This window comes from Molothrus aeneus, chromosome 3 (genome assembly GCF_037042795.1).
Source record: "Molothrus aeneus isolate 106 chromosome 3, BPBGC_Maene_1.0, whole genome shotgun sequence".
NCBI classification, from domain to species: domain Eukaryota; kingdom Metazoa; phylum Chordata; class Aves; order Passeriformes; family Icteridae; genus Molothrus; species Molothrus aeneus.
In genome coordinates this window covers 111,277,579-111,292,380 of record NC_089648.1, presented here as the reverse complement: position 1 = coordinate 111,292,380, position 14,802 = coordinate 111,277,579, and the positions used below count along the sequence as shown (strand labels likewise).

General features: G+C 47.9%; 1 protein-coding gene across 6 annotated transcripts in view; it reads left to right on the top strand.

Annotated features, from left to right (window-relative positions):
• Positions 1 to 14,802, top strand: part of EXTL3 (exostosin like glycosyltransferase 3) — a 150,433-nt gene that overhangs the window by 102,673 nt on the left and 32,958 nt on the right. The gene's annotated exons all lie outside the window — the stretch shown is intronic.

Below are 14,802 nucleotides of genomic sequence, written 5' to 3'. Positions count from 1 at the left end.
GTCCTTAAAAGGCTGTCCCTTGAATGTCTTTTAATGCCAGCCCAACCCATTTAGTCTCACAGCGTTGCTCTCATGAATGTTTTATACCTCCTACAAGTATTAAGTCCTACAATACCACTAAAACACGTTGAATTTTAGTGTGAAAGTGGTGAAAATGTCTTAACTGAAGAGATGGATTCCTGTGTCCAGAGGTAAATGTTAAAGAGAGGGAAGCACAGTGTGCTGGGAGGGTCCTCTGCCACCAGCTCATACATCCAGTGAAAAACTCACTAAGAGTTATTTTTATTATCCATTACAGCTTTATCTAGTTCAGATGTCTGCAGGAAAGGCTTCCACCTTCTCTCTGTCATTTCTGTGAATTGTGGAACAAACAAGTTTGGAAGGGATCTTTGGAAGTCCCTAATTCAATGTCCTGCTTGTGGCAGAGGTAGATGAGATTGCTCAAGGCTTTGTCCAGTTCAGGTTTGACTGTGCTGGGCTGGAGGGTCCACCAGCTCTCCAGGCTCCTCTTCCCATCATTGGTTTTCCTACTGAATATCCACACAGGAGGATATTCAGTAACCTGAATAGCCACACAGGAGGCTACATCAGAAACCTTGCTGCTGTCAGGGTAATCAGCATCTGCCAAGGATGGTTTCAGAAGACAAATCAACGAGGTTCAGTTTGCCCACAGCACATCTCCTTACCCTTCATGGCCATGGGAATAGATTCCAGGAGGATTTGCTGCATTCATCCTTGCCCACAGGCTTCAGCTGGCAGCAAGGTGTTGCTGTCCTCTTTACTCCAGGTACAACCCCTCTGCAGGGTGAGTTTGTGCTGTCAAAGTTAATGCTCAGAAAGTGAGTGCAGGTAACCTTGGCTTCCTCTTGGCTTGGCTGCTCGTGAGCTTTCATTGCCTTCTCTAATAAAACCTTCACAATTGCTTAGAGACACTTAAAAGTTGTTAATGTTTAAATAAAGGGATTAATTTCAGGCCTCCTGCTGCTAAACTTGTACATTGGAATTTTGAGGAAGTGCCTTTTCCCCGCGAGGTGTGAGCAAAGCCTTTGATCAGCTAAATGGGCTGGAGCTCGTGGTGAGGAGCCACTGAACTCCTCAGCATTGATCTGAGCTTGCCAGGCAATGGAAACTATTAAAATGGCTCCAGGAAGAGGAAATACACAAGGATTTTAGGGCATGGATATAGGCAGGTGCCTCAGGAACACCTGCCCCTTAAACCTGTTCCTGCTGTTGATTTTATTGATGATTGAATTGGTATTTTAACATTTCATGCCTTTGTTTCCCCACCTGTAAATGACTCGTGCCTTCCTTTTGGGTTATTGAGCTTGACACATATAAAAATTGTCAAGGTAGGGTGCCAAGAGCGCACAAACTATTTTATTTTTAGTGTCTTTTGAAATCTTGGACTTTTTGTTCTCCCTTTTATCTGTCTCTTTCTTTTTAATCACACCAAATGGAAATAAATTCAATCACAGCTGGTGCTGGAGAAGAATCATTAAGCCCATCCAGCTGGCTGTCTCGAGGCCAGAGTGGGATTGTTCCCTGTGCTGCATTTCCAAAGTATTTTATCTCCTTTAGCCCCGTGTTTGTGGAGTGATGAGCTCCTTTCACTTCTGTCTGCTCCCGTCATCGATCCAAACGGGAAGGGCTATTTTTAGGTGGCTGTAAGTAAATGGACATCAGGCACCGTGGAAAGGGGACTGGGTTATTTTTGGAAACCCATCAGCAGCCGTTCTGGCAGGTCCTGCTGTGGGATTTGTCTTCAGCTGGGCTGTCTCAGGTTGTGGTATCAGTTCCCAAGGTTGTGAACCTCATTTCTCGGATGTGATCTGCACTCTGAGTGTGGAATTAGCAGCTGCTGGAGATGGTGTTGATGGCATCAGTTCCTGGGATTTAATTCCCCCTAGGCCAGGTTGGATGGGGCCCTGAGCAACCTGATCTAGTGAGTGGCATCCCTGCTGGAAGGAGATGAGCCTTAAGGTCTTTTCCAACCCAAACCACTCTGGGATTCTGGGATTCTAAACCAGCGTGGATGGGAGGGATGCAGGGTGGTGGTTGAGCTGCAGATTTTGGGACAGCAGAAGATGAGGTTGGCTTAGGGGCAACGTGGGAAATGCACCTGGAGTGGAGCCAAGCCATGGAGATGATCTCACAGTCAGAGCCATTGATGAATGTGCAGACTTGGCATCTGCTGGTGGCCACAGGGCAGGTTTTGGGGTGCTCTTGGGAGTTTGGGCTTGTTCTGCTTCAGTGGATCGCAGAAGGGTGATGTTTCCTTGGTTTTGCTTAGTCCTTTTCATAATTTTGTCATTTGGAGACATGGTTTAGGGTGGGCTTGGCAGCCCTGGGTTGTGAGTTGGACTCAGTGATCTCAGAGGGCTTTTCCAGCCTTGATGATTCTGCGATTCCATCAGCATTTTGGGACAGCTGTGGCACAGTTTATGTGTGGAGCTGATGCTGCTTGGAGCCTCTGGGCTCTCCAGTCACTCAGCTGTGAATGTGCAAGTTGGAACCTGGGGGCAGTGGCCAAATCAACACCAGCACTGTGGGGAGCTCAGAAAGCCTGAGCTGAAAACCTCCTGTGGGGGCTTTAGCTGCGCGTTATCTTCTCTCTCTGCCTCAGCAAAGACCCAAATCTAATTTCAAAGGTCAGAACATGCTCTCACCTGGGTGTTCCCAGACTTTTATAGAGTGGTTGAAGGCCATTTCCTAAAATTAGCTGCTGCAGGGGAAAGCTGATACTGGCTCTGTATCAGACCCTTTCCAAAGCTCTGGATAATCATTTACTTGATTACTCCTATTGAAACTCATGGGTAAAAGGTAGAAAATGGAAGAAAACCAGGACCTGGTGCTGCTTCCTAACAGAGAAATACAACCATGTGGGTTTTGGGGCAGAATTCCTCTTCTTGGTTGTTTTTGGAGGTGTTTTTTTTTTGTTTTCCTGAAGTTTTCCCAGGCAGGCCAGTGGCCTGCCTTTAGAATCAGATTTATTTTTGTTTTTCTCAAACTTCCTGGTGATCCAAACATGCTGGGGAGCTCTGGGAAGGGGAACATGTGACTCTGAAGGAGGCTGAAATGGTAAAGCACACTCAGATCTGCTAAGCAACAGCATTGACACGTTTAAATAAATCTGCTGTTGACTAATATAGAGTGACATATTGAGAGCAATTAAAAATAAAAAATAAAAAGGAAACTAGGCACAAATTTGGGAAATGAGTGGAATGGGAACAGAACAAAGATGTTAGAGAGGACGCTGGATAAAAGAGAGGGAGGGCTGCTCCACAAAAGGAGTGTTCTGGAGAACCAGGGTGTCCATCAGGAAGGGGGAGACAATAGCAGAAGTGCAGATTTGTGCTGGAATTATCCCTTGGCAGTAGGATCCTTGTATTTCTGCTTCCCTGCCAACTCTGCTGGCTGCCAGGATTGAAAAGATTTGTGCTGCCTGGTGCAGAGAGGAGCATGTGGTGGGATGTCAGGCAGCTTGGAGAAGGTAAGGTGGCTCTTCTTGTTCTCGTGGTGGCTTTGGGACTGTTGTTCCTTTGGATCTGCTGTGATTTGGGTGTGAGTCCTGTCATTCCACATCCCTGTGGATGTGTGTAATGCTGGAGAAGGGAGCAGGGACTAAATTAGGAGTGTTGGGTTTGAAAGGAAAGGAAATCCCTTAAAAATCACAGAATGGCTTGGATGGGAAGGAACCTCAGAGCTCATCCCATTCCAATCCCCTGCCATGGGCAGGGACACTTCCCACTATCCCAGGCTGCTCCAAGCCCTGTCCAGCCTGGCCTTGGACACTTCCAGGGATCCAGAGGCAGCCACAGCTGCTCTGGGCAACTTGCAGAACTCATCTGTGGAAGTTGCTGCTGCAGGAAGCTGTGAAACTGAGTGCTTGGTGTGTTTCCCCTTCCCCTTCCCCTTCCCCTTCCCTTCCCTTCCCTTCCCTTCCCTTCCCTTCCCTTCCCTTCCCTTCCCTTCCCTTCCCTTCCCTTCCCTTCCCTTCCCTTCCCTTCCCTTCCCTTCCCTTCCCTTCCCTTCCCTTCCCTTCCCTTCCCTTCCCTTCCCTTCCCTTCCCTTCCCTTCCCTTCCCCTTCCCCTTCCCCTTCCCCTTCCCCTTCCCCTTCCCCTTCCCCTTCCCCTTCCCCTTCCCTTCCCCTTCCCCCTTTTTTCTTTAACAGCTCAGACTCTGTACTATTAAGAATGTCTGTGATTGATTGCTTAAAAAAAAAAAAAGGTATTTTGGTGGACAGCTGTTATTCTTCAAGGGCTCCTACAATTCCTATTTGTTAATGGTTTGGGGGAAATTGTCCTGAATAAACTGTTCCATGCCCATGATTTATGGTTATTTTACACCAAAGAGGCTGGAAATGAGGAGTGAGGGGCTGAAGTGAACGGATCATTGGCCTGATCTAATACTGTTTTATTCCAATGTAACACAGCCATCCTAGTGCTTCCTTAATATTTTTTTTGGATTCTCTACAGAGGCCAAATTGAGTTGTGAATTTTGTGCCCATCTTAATGACTTTGTTCCAGGCTGATGCCTTCGTGTCCATCCTCGTGGCACCTTCACAGTGGAACTGTGTTTGCCAGCAGCTTTCCCACCTCTGGGAATGGCTTCCCTTTTCCATCAGGTGTTTCCTCTGGCCACCACCAGCAGCCTTTGTGCAGTGGGTGGCAATAGAAAACTCACACACTGTCCAGCCTGGGATGGTGTGAGGCTGAAAGGGAGAGAGCTCTGCTGTCCCTCAGGGAAATTTTGTGCAATCAGAACCAGCACTGAGATGAGAGTGAGATGGCACAGCTTGGGGCTGGCTCTTCTGTCCAAAATAACTACTGGGAATGGCCAGAAGAGGCGTTTGTGGATTGCTCATCCATTAGCACCTCTCACCATCTATTTTCCAAATGGTCCCTGAAGTGAGCTGGAACCAGTTCCGTGAGTTGGAACCAGTCTGATCTTTGGGATGATGGCTGGGAGACAGCAGCTTGTGTTGGAAGCAGTTCCTTCATCTGCATGAGCCTTGTGCTGGCACTGTGGCCCATTTTTTGAGCTGCTCTGAGGACATTTGGCCCCTCTTCCCTCCAACAATAGCTGCTGTGTGTTGGAGATTCCTGCCTGGAGGATTTGGGAGCCAACAGGAGCTCCAGCCTTCCCAGATGTGCCCTCTCTGCTGACATTTGGGTTCCCTCCACCCTGTGCTGTGGGCAGGCAGGGGGGACTGCATGGTGAGGGTTATTTGGGTGCTCTCTGGAGTGCAGGGTGTTCCCACAGTATCCATGGTTCCTCTGGGAATTTCCCCTCCTGGCCATGGAATCACATTTGTGATGTGAACTATTCAAAACCCTACCAACAAGCTCTGTCCTGAAAATCCTGCTGCCAGTCCAGGGGAGCTGTTAAACCACTAACTCTGCAAGAACTTGGCTGCTTTGAGGTGCTCAGTGACAGCAGCAGCCTCAGCACTCGTGGCTGAAGCATTTGGGCTTGCTGTGATTGCAGCAGACAGATTGTCTCAAAGCCACAAGGTATTAATTGGCTTTCATGTTCGATACCAGTTAATAAAAATTTCCTTTAAAAGACACATTGCTTAGCTTTAGATGCTCTTTAATGTTGTCAGAGGGTTCTAATAAAACAGGGCTTTGGCATCTGCTCTTACCTGTTAGTCTTCCAAAAACTGTTGAATCCATCAGCTGTTTGCACTCAGGTTTGAGGGATGGAGCTCACCAAAGCAGTAACTCCGTATAAATGTTCTGGAAATAAGGAACTGAAAACTCTTTATGGAGTACTGGAGAACCCCATGGAAAACTGAAGGCATCAAACATTAAGAACTCAGCTTATTTGTGCTGCTGTTCCCAGAACTCACGGGGGCACGTTGACACCACAGATATTTTTCTCAAAATACCACGCTGAGCATTGCAGGGCCATTACAAGCACTTGACTAAATAATCATTCCAGCTCCTTCTCCAGCTAAGAGGACACCATTAAATTCAGGAGAGCAGCTGGGAAGTGCATTTGGACCAGGCTTTAAGCTTGACAAGTTTTGGGTTTCAAAGGCATATTAAAAGTGCTCCCTCAGCTCACACAAGGAGCCATGCTTTGGTGCCTTGGCCTGGAAGGCAGCGTGGGAGCTAAGAAATCTATTAGTGAGCTTCAATTTACTCAGGAAAAATCCTTCCCTGAGGATTGCTCTTGTTCTCTGGAATTACAGGGTTTGGTTTTTTTGATAACATTTTTCTCCTTAATTTGTCCCTTTTGCACTTCCTTGGTGCGAGCAGGGAAAGCAGCAGCAAAACTCCAGCAGGAGAGAGGTCGAGGGTTCTTTTGGACCAGGAGATGTGTGGAGGGTGCAGAAGGAACAGTGAGGCTGCAGAGCTGTGAGAGAGGGAGGACAGGAAAGACCCAAATGGGTGGAAGTGGGATTTGGACAGCAGGGAAAAGCTGGTGAGAGAGGGGGGCAAAGAAAACCATCTCAGCAGCTGCATTTTGTGCGGCCACTCCTGTATCCTGCAGCTGTTCATTAGAAATTCTGTTTATGCCACAGGGAGTTTTGGAGTCTCTGAAGCTGACACAGTTTTAATAGACAAAGACATTTTGAGTGCAGCACATCTGCTCTGGGATGCTAAGGAAGAGGCTCCATGCAGTACTGCCATTGGTAGAAGCATTTCATCGTGCTTTTTTTAATTTTAAGACCTCTCTTTTATCCTAAGAAGTAAATTTTGAGGTCAAAAGAAGTGCTGTGTTTGCTCATTAAGTTTGCAGCCCTTAAACTGAGAGTCCTGCTGTATTCTTCCTAATATCCCTGAGTTCCCAGCCCTGGGAGCAGGCAGAATCACCTCTGACTTGGGACGATCCTAAAGCACTTCCCATCACAGAAGCACAAGCACAGGCCTGGGGGCAGGAGGGTGCTGCTCCAGAGCAGAGACCTTTGGCCAATGCTGCATTATTAAATATCTGATGAGTAGGTCTTAAATTGATCAATTTCTTTCTCTGCAGGCTCAATCTAACCCTCAGCTTAACTTTTATGACCCGTGGCTTTCCAAAGCCCATCTCATCTTGCTCGGTGATTGAATCCACCTTGTGCAGCTTTAAAGTTAATTCCTTCCTTCACCTCCAGCTCTGGTCAGGTTCCTTGGATCCCTCCTTGCCTGACCTCTCTCTTAGCCTTCCAATAAACAGAACAGTGTCACTTTGCCCTTCCTAACTGCTGTTATTGCTACATCTGCCCTGCAGCATCTTCTGGATATTTTCTACCTTCCTGTCTCAGTAGGAGCAGTTTCCATGCTGGATGCACGTCTGAGTGAGGTTTGCCATCTCCCCTCCTGCCTTTTCCAAGTGTGTTGGTCTTCTCCAGCCAGGAACAGCTTGAGAAGAGGTTTCTTTTTGTTGTATTTCTTGCTGATCTCTTGGAAGGGAAGCACTGGGCAGCAGTGACAAGGCAGAGCACAGCGTGTGTGGAATGATCCGTGATCCAGCATCCCAAATCCAAGCGGTGGCAGCGCTTTGTAGGAATTTAATTACCATGGGTTGTGGTGCTGCTTGTCTCCTATCATCCACTCTGCTGCTGGTTAATGATTTCATCAGGCGCACACACAAACCTCATGTGCTGTGTTCTTTCTTCTTGGGGTGTTTTGAAGTTTTTGGCCACGTCCACATCTGCACGTCCTGTGGAGTGGAGTGTCCTGCAGGGACCTTGGTTAGGTGTTACAGAATCCCAGAATGGTTTGGATGGGAAGGACCTTAAAGCTCATCTTGTTCCACTTCCTGCCATGGGCAGGGACACCTTCCACTGTCCCAGGTTTGGATGGGAAGGACCTTAAAGCTCATCTTGTTCCACTCCCTGCCATGGACAGGGACACCTTCCACTGTCCCAGGTTTGGATGGGAAGGACCTTAAAGCTCATCTTGTTCCACTCCCTGCCATGGACAGGGACACCTTCCACTGTCCCCAGTTGCTCCAAGCCCTGGTTCAGCTTTGCTCAGGAAGGAGAAATGGAGATACACAGAGATGCTCCAAGGACTGGAGCCCCTCTGCTCTGGAGCCAGGCTGGGAGAGCTGGGGGTGCTCACCTGGAGAAGAGAAGGATCCAGGGAGAGCTCAGAGCCCCTGCCAGGGCCTAAAGGGGCTCCAGGAGAGCTGGAGAGGGACTGGGGACAAGGGATGGAAGGACAGGACACAGGGAAATGGTTTCCCACTGCCAGAGGGCAGGGATAGATGGGATATTGGGAAGGGATTGTTCCCTGTGAGGGTGGGGAGGTCCTGTCAGAGGCTTCCCAGAGAAGCTGTAGCTGCCCCTGGATCCCTGGAAGTGTCCAAGGCCAGGCTGGACAGGGCTTGGATCAACCTGGGATAGTGGAAGGTGTCCCTGCCCATGCTAGGGGGTGGAGTGGGATGATCTTTCAGGTTCCTTCCCTCCCAAACCATTCTGTGATGAATTTCCAGCTTGCTTTGCAATAAACTGTGTGGGATAAAGCCCCACCTGCTCTATAAATATGGGTGATCCAACACTTCAGGTAATTTAATTTTTCTGGTGTGATTGATCAGGCTGTCTGGAACAGAACAGCTCCCATTTAGGTGGTGATGAAGCATCTCCAGAAAGTGCAGAAGACCCTGATCTTGACATTGACCCCATGCAGCTGAGAGAGGAGGGAGCAGCTGGAGCTGGGCACAGCAGCAGGGATAACATGGGAGCAGGTGAAGGAGCTGTTTCAGGGAGGGAAGGTACATTTGGAGGTGGTTAATTTGGCCATGTGGCACTGATGAATGTCACTGAACCTTGCTCAGATGTAGCAGCCAGGGCTCCCAGGTTTCTCTTGGCTTTCCCTGGATGTGAACTTCCCACTGTCCCTGGGTTGTGAGGACTCAGTGCTGAGCTGCCTCCTTGCCCTGAGGTGCACAAGAAACCATCTGTGTGGTTTCATGTTTGTTAGAGGCCTCTCAGTGGAGGTGCTGAGTCTCCAGAACTTTATTCCCTGTATGCAGGAAAGGGGCAAACTTCCATAAACCCCACACAGATGGATTATTTCCCATAGAGACCCACCCTGCTGAGTGAGATGCTGTTAAACTCTCTGCGTGTTTCTGTGCTTTTCAAGCAGTATTTCCTTTTCCTTATCACTTCCCCAGGACAATGAAACTTTTAAATTTGTGCTTAATGATGACCTGAAGCTTCTGTCGGAGAGCAGGAGCCTGAACCTGCCACGTGGTTATTTCCAGCTGTGGGAGCAGCAACGAGGGCGTTTCAGGGGAGGTGAGAGAGTTTTGTGGTTTTGCCTTGGGGAAAATAACGTGCCTGAGCAATCTAGGGCTGGAAACCACAAAGAATACCAAGGATTTGAGCTGTCTCATGGAGTCAGGGTTTGGGAAACCAGTCCTCTCTTCCTGCCTGGAGTTGACCTCCTCCTCATGCTTCTTTCATGTGACAGGGAGCGCCCGGCTCTTGGCTGTGGTTTAACCTCAAGAGAGTTCTTGTTCATTAATTACTTCAAGGTAAAAGCAGAGAGAGGCTTTGCTTCCTCCCACACCTAATTTATCCCTTTTAGAAGCAAGTAAAAGCTTGTGCCACTGCATCCTGGAGCATCCTTGGTTTGCTTCCCACGTCCCAAAATATCTCCAGCACTTTGTCAGTGGGAATGTGGTGAGCACTGCAACATCAGCCAGGATGGTTTTAGGGATTTTCCAGCTTTCTTGGAAAACTCTGCCCTCTGGTCCCTTGCTCTGAGCTTTGGAGAGGAGAGGGGTGAATTCTGCATCCAGGATTTTCTGCCACTCCATCCCACAGGACACAGAAGGATTTGCTCCTATGCCGGATGTTCCTTTGAGCAGAGAAGTGCTTGTGCACAGCCTGGAAGAATAAATAAAACACTGTGACTGCTTTATTACCAGAAAACAACACTAAATAATAAATTTAAGAGCTAAAAGCTCTATATGTAAAGTAGATTTCACTATGCATTATGCAAAAAGCAGAAAGGCACTGGAGAAGGAATCCACTGGAAGAAGGCAGGCTGGGAAGATGGATGATCTTGCAGACAGGACGAGGAGATGTGGAGTGAATCCCAAGCTGGCTCAGCCTCTCAAGTGACCTTGGGCAAGTTGTTTCTCCACACCTCCATTACCTGCTCTCTAAAACCAGGATGTGGTTTTCCTGTCTGCAGGATTTCATCAGAATAAAGGAGTGTTTGTGGAGCACTGGGCTGAGCTGGGCCGAGGAGCGGGGACAGCCTTTGGCAGAGGGCAGAGCTCAGGTATCTGTGAGCACCTGGGGGAGAGGTTTCTGTGTTTTCTCAACACTGAGCCTCTCCTGGAGCACGCCCTTGTCCCAGTGCCCAGATGAGAACACAAAGCTGAGAGCCAGACTCAGTTCTTCACTCATCTGCCTTGAAGAGTTTGAGGTCACCTTTGCTTTGTAGAGACAGAGATGGGGGCCTGGGGGTGCCTGATTTCCTCTGGGTGCTGGAGAGAGGTGGTGTTGGAGCTGGGGGAAGGCCCAGGACATCTTAACTCCAGGTTTCCCCTCACATTTCTGAATTGCTTCCCCTTGGGAGCCTGGACACTGAGCCATGCAATCATTTAGGTGGGAAGGGACCTCGAGATGTCTCTGAACGTGGGCATTGTCCAGTGAGTTTTGGATATCTGTTAGTCTCAAATCCTCCTTCAAATCCTATTTAAAGCTCTTTCCCTGAGCCCTCCTAACTCCTGCAGGATGATCCTTTTCTCCCTTTGAAACAGCTGAACCCTGTCTGTTGCCACCAGACCTGGTGTGGTGTAAACCAATCCATGATCCAAAGCCCCAAAATTCCACCTGCTTGGAGCCAGGTGTTGATCTGTTGGCTCTTCCTGCTTTTCCCTTCATCATTCCCTGCAGCTGGGAGGAGAGAGGAGAGCATCACTTGTGTGCTGTGGTGGCAGGAGTGCCCTTCTTCCTCAAGAACTTGATGTGGGAAACTCAGAATTCCTCAAATGTCACTTCTAAAGCCCCTGCCTTCTTCAGCACGTCTGGTTTCCCACTTTTCCAGGATGAGCACATGGAGGGGCTCTTGGAGCATTTTTCCAGGATCCCTTTACCCCACACATGCCCATGTGGATGAGGAGCAGGGCCGGGAGCAGGTTTGGCTTTGCGTGGAGCTGCAAACGTGCAGAATGTTCCTTGCTTTGGATAAAACTCCCTGAAGGCAGGGCTGCAGTTTATCCCTGGAATTTCCAGATTACAGAACCTTTTACCTGTGCATATAACAGCATTGATCTCAGCCTGGGGGAATTGCTCTGTACCTGTGAGCTCTGGAGATGGTACAAATCCCTCAGGATGATCCCTAAGACTGCTGCTTGCAATTTCAGAGTGAATTTTCCATCTGCTCCTTTGATGGATCTGCTCCCAACCAACTGTACCTTAAAGCACACACCTGATAGATTTATTCTCCTTGTTCAACTGCTCCTGTTCCCAAAGTGATTGGGAGATTTGGGATGTAATCCTTCCCTTTGAGAGCATTAGGAGACAGAAAGCTATCATTGCTGAAGGGTTGTTTGGAGTTCATTTTCTTCCACTACGGCCTGTTCTGAAGGGGAGAATGTGCTGTATTTTTATTTTCTCTCTTTGATTTCATTCCTAATGCTGATGAAAGAGAGACTTGGCAATAGAAGGTGTCTCTCCAAGCCCAGATAAAGCATGGGAGCCACTTCCACACTCCCTGAGGTCCTTGTCTGTTTGCCAGGAGGGAGCTGGCGTGGCAGAGGTGGGTTTGTTCTCCGTGGAGAGCAGCAGAACTTTGTGGATGATAATACTGTAGACCCCTCATTTCTTAAGGAAAGGGACTCAGGATGAGTATGGATGCACACAGAGAGTTTGGGAACTCTGATTTAGCAGGTGCAGGAGGATCCATTTCTTAAGGAAAGGGACTCAGGATGAGTATGGATGCACACAGAGAGTTTGGGAACTCTGATTTAGCAGGTGCAGGAGGATCCCTGTGGATTTTCCTCCCCACGGTGCAGTCATGTTCTGCCTCATGGTTGTGCATTGCTCTGCTGAGCTCTGAAGGACCCTAAGTTTAAATTTTCCAGGCTCTGTTCACAAATATGCTGAGAAAGGAGCAGTATTTCCCTGATTTTATAGCAAGATGGGTAACAGAGGTGTAAGCAGGGAGGAGTAGGTGTGCTCAAGTCTTGGAATATTTGCAGAGTAATGGCTCCACAAACACTCACAGATCAGACCAGCTGGGTTATTTCTAGAAATGCAAAAAGAGGGAGAACCTCAGGTAATTCCCATAACTCCACTGGCACAGGGAGTGCCTGCTGTGGAGCTGAGGAAAGCTGGGAATGCAGCCCAGGCTTTGACAATGTGCTCTGAGCAGCTGAGTTTGGTGGGAGGAGGAGCTGCAGTGTGCAGACCTGTGGTGCCTGAGAATTCAGTCAGGTTGGCATTTGGGAAGAGGCTCTGGTAATTATTGATCTTCTGATCCCCTAAGAGCTCTTCCTGCCTCTTTCTGTGTGTGTGTAATCAGCTCCATCAGGCAGCAACATTGTGCTATAACACCAACAAGAGTTTTCAGCGTGGAGTTTGGTGAGTTTAAAGAACTAAACAGTACTTGGGAGTGAGAGGGATGAGTTGGCTGGAAAGCTCAGCAGCTATCCTGCTTCTCCTCCTCCCAGATTTCTTTTTGGGAATGAAGGGAAATCAGCAGCCTTTTTCCCCAGGGCTGATAAACACAGCCCTGAAGTTTCTCTTGATAAAATCACAGATTGGGTTTTTACTTTGTCTTTTTTTTACAAGTCCTAAATGGCAAAGTGTGACAACCTCAGGCTCTATTGAGTTGATGAGGAATAAAGTCTTAATAGTGAAGAAGAGTCCAGGAGTGTGTTTAAAGTGCTCATTTTATCACCAGCACATATTTCATACTGACAGTCCATACTTTTAGCTAATCCCAAGCCACGTGTGGTGCATTTTAAATCCGTCCTCAGCCTGCTCTGGTCTTTCCCTTGTGGTGTTTTCCAGGAGAGCAATGGAGTCACATTGGCAACCTTAGACTTCTGAGCACACAGATGTTTTTAATTCACAACCCATATTTTGAGGTGAGGAGGATGAATTTTGTTCTGTGTCAAGGAAGAGAAGGAGCAGAGGAGCCACTGTGGCAGAACAGCTGCTGAGGATCAGGCGTGGGGTGATGGATTTGGCTTTTCCGGGACCCCAGTTGCCATTTTAGGGAGTCCAGTTTGCCATTTCATTACCAATTATGGTTTATAAAAAGCCAAAGTAGCCACAAAGGAATAAGGTTTTGATGCAGTCTTACCTTTGGGGCTCCAGTGCCCACATTTATGATTTCTGTGTTGCCTCAACACCCTGCAGCGTTTGACCCCACTTACCCCATGGCACCCCAAATAAAAAAAAACCCAGCAAAGCTTGTTTTCCCCTTGAAGTTAAGCTGATTTTTAGATTCTGGTGGTGTTCAAGTGAGTGTGTGCTTTGGCATTTCTCTCAGGAAAAGCATTATTAGGGCAGCTCATCTCCTGGCCAGCTGTTTGCAGAAAACTGGTGGCAACTGGAGGATCTTTGCAGCCCCCGTGAGACCTGAAATAGCAGGGACTGGCACACACACACCCAGCATGAGCCTTGCTTCCTGCAGAGGGCCTGAAAAGGGGGGGAAAGAAAGAATGAAAAATAAAATTAAAACTTAAAAAAAAATTAATATTATTATTAGTTTTTTTGCCTTTGGTTGCTAAAATCCTGCTGCTGGGCAGAGCAGTCCCAGAGGCTGGAGCCTCCCATCTGCCCACAGCCATGTGCTGCCAAGATCCAAGAAAGCTGATTTAGCCTTTTGCTGACTTTTTAGCCGCTTTATCCTCCTGGCTTTCTGAGATTTACGCCACTGCTGTTTGCCAATGTCATGAATTTAAAATCTGCCTTAGTTTTAGGCCTTCATTCTGCTGTGCAACTGGGTTGTGGGTCACGTTGGTGGGAGGGGATGGAAATCCCATTTAATCGTGGGGTGTTAAGTAAGTGACAACAAATGGCTGTGTATCAATAGCCCTGGGGATTGTGCTTTATTACCCCACATATTTCCCCTCTTCATGATGATTTTTCATGGTTAAAATCAAATTTCCCCTTTATTTTCTCTGACGTGTGTTGAGTACAAGGCCGAAAATTCCTCCTGACTTCTCTTTGCTGCTTTAAGGTGAACTTTTTTGCCTTGGCCCATTTCCAGCTCTCTCTTTCAGCTGAGATTTGCATCCTCACCTTCTTTCTGGGAATTCTTGATGAGTAGATGAGAAGGGCATTAAATAGATTTAGTGAAAAATGACCGTCACCAGCGTGGATGACTTTCTTCTAATTAAAAATTGAAACGGAAATGAATGAGCTCCTCTTGAGGCCGTGCAGGAGATGGTGCTAAGCCCAGCTCTATATTCATCAGTGCTGCGGGAAGTCCAGTGTATGAAAGAATATCCCAGAAGCTTCAATACCTTGGAGGATGCCAACAAAAGGGGAGATTTTCTAGTGACAGCATATTGATGTGGCCTAGATTTAAATCTCTTGGCCTAGAGCTGAGTCAGAGCTGAATTCCATAGAATCACAGAATGGATTGGGTGGGGAGGGACCTTAAAACTCACCCAGTTCCACCTGCCATGGGCAAGGACACCTTCCACTATCCCAGGTTGCCCCAAACCCTGTCCAGCCTGGCCTTGGACACTTCTAGGGATCTGTGGGCAACCACAGCTTCTCTGGGCACCCTGTTCCACCCTCACAAGGAACAGTTTCTCCCAAGAGGCTCCCAACAGATCCTAACTTCAGCATCTTTGCTTTGATGTACGGTGTAAACTTTTCTAGTGTTGAC